Raw genomic sequence first — 7,544 nt, forward strand, 5'->3', positions numbered from 1 at the left:
TAAATTAGCATATGCTTTTGGGGCACCTTGGTGGCTCAGTGGGTTAAGCCTCTACCTTTGGTTCAGGTCATGATCCCAGGGCCTTGGGATCGAGCCCTGCATTGGGCTCTCTGCTCAGCGGGTAACCTGCTTCCTCCTTTTTCTCTCTCCGCCTGCCAATCTGCCTACTTGTGATCTCTCACTCTGTATCAAAAAAAAAATAAAATCTTAAAAAAAAACTAGCATATGCTTTCATTTATTTTTTAGACTCCTATCCCACTGATCTACTTATCAATTCCTATCCCACTAATATAACGATTATTATAATTCTATTTTTCATATGTAGTAGACAATGCCATCCCTTATTTTCTTTTATAGATTTTTCTTGGTTATTTTTGCACAGAGGCCATGCTCATCCTCTCTGTATCATTCTAACTTTAGTATATGTGCTGCCCAAATGAGTACTTATTATGAGTATTTATCTTTAAATATTCACTCCTCTTTGTGGATTTTAGAAAAGGTTTTAAATTCCCACAAAAATAATTTTTTACTAGTATTATACTAAAATAATAGGTTATTTTGTAGGTAACAGACATCATTAAAATATTAAACCTTCTCATTTATGAACAAAGTATTTTCCCCATTTATTTAGGTTTTTTTTTATACCTTCCAGTGAAGTCTAATTAGGATTATTGTTAAGTGTTTGATATGATTATTACTATTATGAATAGGCCTCTTGTTCTATTTTGTATTATAATTGGCTTATGGATATGAATAAAATATGCATATGAATAAAATGTGGATAAAAGCTACAGGTTATTATATGTTTGGGCTTGTATTTGGCCATCTTGATTAAATTCCCTTATTTACCTCATTGAGGCTTTCATACAAATGTTGATACTCTATATTGCCAGAGTTTTATAACTTCCTTTCTAATATTTGAGTTTTTTTCCTTGTTGTATTACATTGGCTTGGACCTCAAGTTGAAGGTGAACACTTTTCTTCTTTGTCCATATGGGCCTGCTTCTAACAGTTTATCACTGAGGATAATTCTTGATGCGGGACTCTGGTAGATCCTTTTATAAAGTTGAGGAAATTACTCATATTTTTTACTTTACCAAAAGCTTTTAAAAATTGTTATAAACATCTTGAATTCATTTAGAATGCTTTTTTCAAATCAAGTAAGATGATCAAATGGTTTTTCAATCTATAATACATTAATATAGTACATTCCATTGAAAGATTTATAATGTGAGGCCATTTTTACAGTCCCAAGATAAAGCCCTACTTGGTTATGCTTCTTTTTTTTCCCCATATAATACATTGCTGGATGTAATGTGTTAGCATTTTATGATTTTGAGTCTACAGTCTGCCTTTTTAAAATAGAAATGAGAGGATTTGTTAATGTTTGCTCATAAAATAACCTGGGTCTATAGCTATTGGTGAGGACTAAGAGAGGGCAAGTCATCATTCATTACCATTTCAATGTCTGTTAGTACTTTTTTGTCTTCTTAGATTTTCCAGGTCTCCATTTGCTAATTTTAGTAATTTTTAAATCCTGTATAACTATGATGTTATATAGTCTGATTTTTAAAATCTGTGCCTTATTTTTCTTAATCACAATTTTCAAAGGTTTATCCATTTCATATGACCTTTTAATGATTTTTAAAATTTTTGAACCATGTCAATTCATCAATCATTTAATTTGCTTCATTTATTAATTGTTATATTTATCTTACTTGATTCCTTTCTTGGATTTATTTTTGTTCTTGTTTTAGATTGTTGGATTCATTGCTTGGTACTTTTATTTTAAATCTAATTTTTTAATAAAGACATTTCAGATGACGAACTTTTCTCTAAGTATAGCTTTGTCAACATGTCACAAATTTTGATATGTTATGCTCTTATTTTGAATCAGTTCTAAACATACTTTTTTCAGTCTCTGCTATTATTAACTTCCATTTTCGTCTCTTATTTAATATGCTACTGATTAGGAAAACTTTTTATTACTCTGATACTCAGGTAGAATACTTATTCCCTGAAAATAGAAAAACCCTGCAGACTAGAGCAATCACACAATGACTAGAGATAGAATGATACACAATATTTATGAATATGAACCCTTAACTTGCTCCCTGGAACAAATATTATACATTTAATGGTCTTTATTTTCCCTGAAAGACCAAACACTCCTTTGAGAAAGAAGAACAAGGGGCAGTTGAGACTGGAACTGAATTCAAAGGGCAGCACTTAGCAAGGTCACATTATTATTATTATTTTCATTTCTAGGCTTTAGAAAAAGGCTGCTTCTAAGTATGCTAAAATCCAATTTCATCCATTTCATAGATTCTATTCATTCATTCATTCATTTATTCATTTACTTTAGGTTGATGGTTCCTTTGCATTGCCATGAATGAAATCAAAGCCCTAAATTGGTAAGGAAGTCTACTGGACCAATAGGAAGTATTTCTCAGTGCCTGGGAAAGGAAGACTTGGTTAGATGGTGTGAAATTCAACCGTGGGATTCATATCTCTGGTAGGTTATGCTATTTCTAACAAAACCATTGTGCACACTCATATCCTCTTCTTACACAGGATTCTACTAACATAACTGACTAAGGAAGTGTTTCACACAAAACCCAGTTTTGCAGACATTTTATTTTTTGATCCTTTGATTATCACCTTTCAGCTCACAAGGTTTTAGAGACCTAGAAACTCTTTTTTTGCAGTGCATAGACTTTCTGTTTCCCTTACTGCTCATACACATTTTTGAAGATGATTGGCTATGAATCTAATCTTGTTAGCACCATGACCTTTTCACCACCAACTTTTAAGAACTACCTGTTAGACCATGGCAGGCATAGTATCATTAGGAAGTAAAAGTCATGGGGTGTATGAAGTTCTCAGGCAGAACAGTATTTGTTCCCCATTGATATGGATCTAACAAACATTACGTAGAATACTTTTTACCAGCCTTAAACAATTCAGACTAATTCTCCTTTTCATTTTAAGATAAATAATATTTACACTTCAATTAAAATTTAACTAAATTTGGCAAGCTGAGGAAGTTCAGAAGTTTGTGAGAGTCCAGAAACTTTCATATTTTAGTTGGACACTGACTTTTTAACCTTAGCTATAAAGTTACATTGGTCTGGTTATTTCCCACTTAGAATTTACTGATTCTTGCATCTTATAAAAGAATTGAGAAAGTAAATGTGACACTTGAGTTGTTGATGTGACATTGTCCCTAACTAAAGAGAAAGAGAATACTTCACAAATAACTCACCAAGCCTGTAAAGAATGTTTTGGGTCCCTGGTGGTAGAAGTAGATTGTAACAACATTTACTGATTTTTAAAAAAATTTTTTAAATGTCCAAAACTCATTGTTTATGCACCACACCCAGTGCTCTATGTAATACATGCCCTCCTTAATACCCACCACCATGCTAACCCAATACCCCACCCCGATTCCCCTCCAAAACCCTCAGAGTTTGATTCTCAGAGTCCACAGTCTCTCATGCTTCATCTTCCCCTCTGATTTCCCCCAACTCACTTCTCTATATTTACTGATTTTAACTGGAAAATTACTAAGCTCTCTACTTAACCCTTGACTGTTTGGTGGTGTGCTGGCTTATAAGAATTAAGCAGGTTTAATTTGTAAACTTTAATAGTTATTACACACACAAAAAAAGACTTTGTTTTTAAGAGTGAATTCTAGATAAGAAGTAATAGCCATCATCTGCCAAATAATAAAGTCCTGACAATGAAATACTAAGAGTTCTAAGGAAAGAGTTGTGTAAGAATTCTTACTGAAAGTTCTATGTTTGTATCTACTGTTATTCTTTTATGAGAAAAAAAGAAACTTCTTTGATTCTTAATTAGTAAACATTATAGAATATTAACTTAAATAGGTTTTTTATTTCCACTTACGTAAAACATTTTGCTCACTTAAATTATAGTCAATGCATGACCAAAGATCAAAATTCAAATACAGTTTTTGTCGTCATTTGGTCCAAATCAGAGTAGTTGATCTTCTTTTTCTTCAGGGGGAATTTTCAGTGTGAAAGCAGATTATCTTAAGCACATTCACATCCTTTTATCATGGTAAAATTTGCCTTGCTTTGAGGAGAGAGGTTGCTGTGGTATCTCAGGAAATTTCTAAGTGTAAATTAAAAAGTCTTAACTTCCTTAATTTAAATACGTCCTCGTATTTTTCCATTGTCAACTTATTAATAGAGGTGGTATTTTTCAAAAATGGCTTTATAATTAAAATGTTAGCCCATCTGATCTTCCCTTCACTTGCTAGTTTTATAACAGATATTTTAAAAAAAAACCAAAATACCCACCATAGAAGATAAAGTATGAAAAATCCTAAATTTCCTTCCCTGGCGTAATGAAATTAGGTTTACATATGGAAAGTAGTTCAATTACTTTGGTTAAAAAATTTTGAAGTCTCCCTAGGAAGAAAGTGCTGTGTCAGTTGAAAAGGTGATACGGTTGATGAATGTCATCTACGCAAGCAGGTGTCACAGGAAAGATGGATGTGGTCATAACAGCCCTTTCTGTGCTCTGTGTGCATGTAGATTGTTCTTTGATTGTTGTTGTGTTGTTATTGGTGATGCCTGTAGCTCCTTGTAACCCACTCCTGGAAATGCTCACTGACCCCAGTCTTGGCTCTTTTCCTATGGCTGCCTGCCAGCTGGTATGTAGGCTGCGGTGGTTTCTCGGTTATCTACATTTCTCTCACAAGCTCCCCCCGGAGCATCAAAACGTGTATTTTTTTCTATCTCCATACTTAACGACTATTCCTCTGGAGTTCAGTGAACTGTCTGGACAGCCTGTTCACATGAAATTATTACTTGTAGGCACTCCATCAAAAGTGGTGAAGTAGTTAGCTTTCTTTCATTGATAAATCTGTCTTCTTCTCAGCAAGTACATCATGGAATAGACCAATTAATAATGACAAGCCATTCACTCTCATAACTTTAAAATCATTCAGTTAACTCTTTTGTTCTATGTTCTTTTTGGATTTAAGTTACTATCCTTGGGAAATTCCCTGAGTGATCAAACTCACTCAGAGTTGCTAGAATCCAGGCAAATTTAGTTTGTATCTTTCTTCCCCCTCCCTTATTTTTCTTATTTTATTTTGTAATAGATCATAAATAATTTAATTGTGTTCCATTTTTGGAGATACATCACCATCAATCCTAAAAGAAGAGCTAGTTTTAATTGCGTGTGCTAACTGCTTCATATGTACTCTTTCATGGCAAGTCTGTGAGGAATGAATGCTATAATTATGAGTCCTGTTTTTGCTAATAAGCATGAAGAGGTTAATAAACTACCCAATGTCATATAAATATTAAGTAGTAAAAACAGGCCTTGAATCTACTTGTCTAACCCCAAGCCTCATCTCTCTCTCTCTCTTTGATTCTCTCTCTCTCTATATATATATATATAATGAACTTAATATCTGCTAGCAACTCTTCTAATACTCTATATGCATTAACTGATTTAATCTTCATAATAAGTTTTAAAGTACATAGATAAGAAAACTAAGGCCTAGGGTGGTTAACTTGCTCATGTCAACACAACTGGAAGGTAGACAAACTAGAAGCCTAAGCATTTAGTTCCAGAATCTCCATTCTTAACCTCTATGCTATATTCTCTTTCATCTGCAAAAAAAGGCTCATAGTAAAAAAAAAAAATGCAATTTCTAATAATAAAAACATAGCTCTATGAGGATAGACTTGCAGAAATAGAATATGTTATTTTTTATAATGTGTCTTTATTTTCTAGGTCTATTGCCAATATTGTTTTAATCACCAATTTACCAAGTGATAAAACCTATGAATATGTGTATTCGACATATGTTTCAGATTCATCCCTGTTAATCGTGATTAATGTTTTTCTAGTCCTTCCATTTACATTTGGCTTATTAATTTTAAAAAGAAATCCAGTAAAAAGAGGGGAGATATTTAGGTATGAGAATGGAATTAAGGTAGATGGCAACTTCAATTTGGGGAAGGATGAAGAAATCTGTTAGAAACATAAAGAGGAGTTAAAACACCCCGGCCCTACCCAGGGTCACTTCTATAGTATGAGGTGCTAATAGATACAAACAAGTCCCTGATGGCCAAAGAGTTATTCTGAACACAGTCCTCATAAAGCCACAATTAATAATGTCTCACAATAGTAGGATCAATAATGAACTTGACACTGTTATCGTGCAGTGGAAAGAAACATCCTAGTTTCACGCAACTGTGCCTCTTTGATTCATGCTTGTCATCTCCTCCATTCTATAAATTCTGTCATTTCAGACACTGGGCCTGCTGTAAATCACTAGTGTATACCCATCATTGGTGCGTGCTCAATGTTGAGCACAGAGAAGGCGCTCAGTAACTACTGAAGGAGTGACTGACGGAATGCAGATATAATAATGACTAAAGTTCAAGTGCCTATAAGCCTGAATTCAACCCTTGTGTACCAGCCACAAAACTGACGGCACCAAGCATAAGTCCATCTCACCAGATAATGGGTCAGTGATGCCAGGAGGCTCTTCCTTTGGTGGAATGGCTAAATCATGACTAGGACAAAAACTGGCCAGAGCTGGTCGAGTCTGGGGACATTTGTCCCTGTTTACTCCTTGATTCAAACTAAAATAGTTACTGTCCCTTAGCAGATTTGACCCAGTAAATGGCTCCTTCCTTCTTAATACCATCTCTTTACTTTGTATCCAGGACCCTGTTCTCAGTTTTTCTATCGCATTAGCCATTTGTTTGTAGATTGCTTGACTGATTCCTTCTCTTCTCAGCCGCTCATATTTTTATTTTTAAAAATAGTGTTTGTCTTTAGAAGAGCAGACTTGTAAAATTTTGATTAGATCCAGTTTGTCAAGTGTTTTTTTAGGGAATATGCTTTCAGTGTCTCACCTAAGAAATCTTGGCCTAATATGAGATCACACACATTTTCTTCATTATTGTCCTCAGGATATTTGTAGTTTCAATTTAGCAGTTAGGTCTGTGGTGTCTCTTGAGTTAACTTTTGTTTACGGGAATCTAAGCTCATTTTTATATATGGATGTCCACTTGTTCCGGGACTATCTGTTAAGAAGATGGTCTTTTTTTTACTACATTATATTTGTATCTTTGTCACAAATCAGTTATCGAAGAGAGTGAAGGAACAAGCTCCCAACAGAAAATATTTGAAAAATCACATATTTGACAAGGACTCACCCCAGAATAAAAAAAGGAACTCTCAAAATACCACAGTAAGAAAACAACCCTATTAAAACATGGCTTAAAAAAAAAAAAAAAAAAAAAAAAAAGCCCTAAACAACCAGACCCTTCAGCAGAGAGAGTATTTGGAAGGCAAAGAAATACATGAAAAAAAAATGTTCAACGTCATTAACCATTGGAGAAATGCAAGTTAAAACCATAGTGAGTTACTACTGGACACAGGTTAAAATGGCTAAAATAAAAATTACTAATAATATTAAATTCTGGTGAGGATGTGGAATAACCCATACATTGCTGGTAGGACTGCAAAAATAAAAATAAGAATTTTGC

General features: G+C 33.9%; 1 non-coding gene across 1 annotated transcript; it reads right to left on the minus strand.

Moving 5' to 3' along the window:
• Nucleotides 1-336: 336 nt before the first annotated feature.
• Nucleotides 337-444, minus strand: LOC122905766. Its single transcript, XR_006384444.1, has one exon. It is a non-coding gene; the product is annotated as a U6 spliceosomal RNA (small nuclear RNA).
• Nucleotides 445-7,544: the final 7,100 nt, after the last annotated feature.

Source organism: Neovison vison, chromosome 4, assembly GCF_020171115.1.
Source record: "Neovison vison isolate M4711 chromosome 4, ASM_NN_V1, whole genome shotgun sequence".
NCBI lineage: Eukaryota > Metazoa > Chordata > Mammalia > Carnivora > Mustelidae > Neogale > Neogale vison.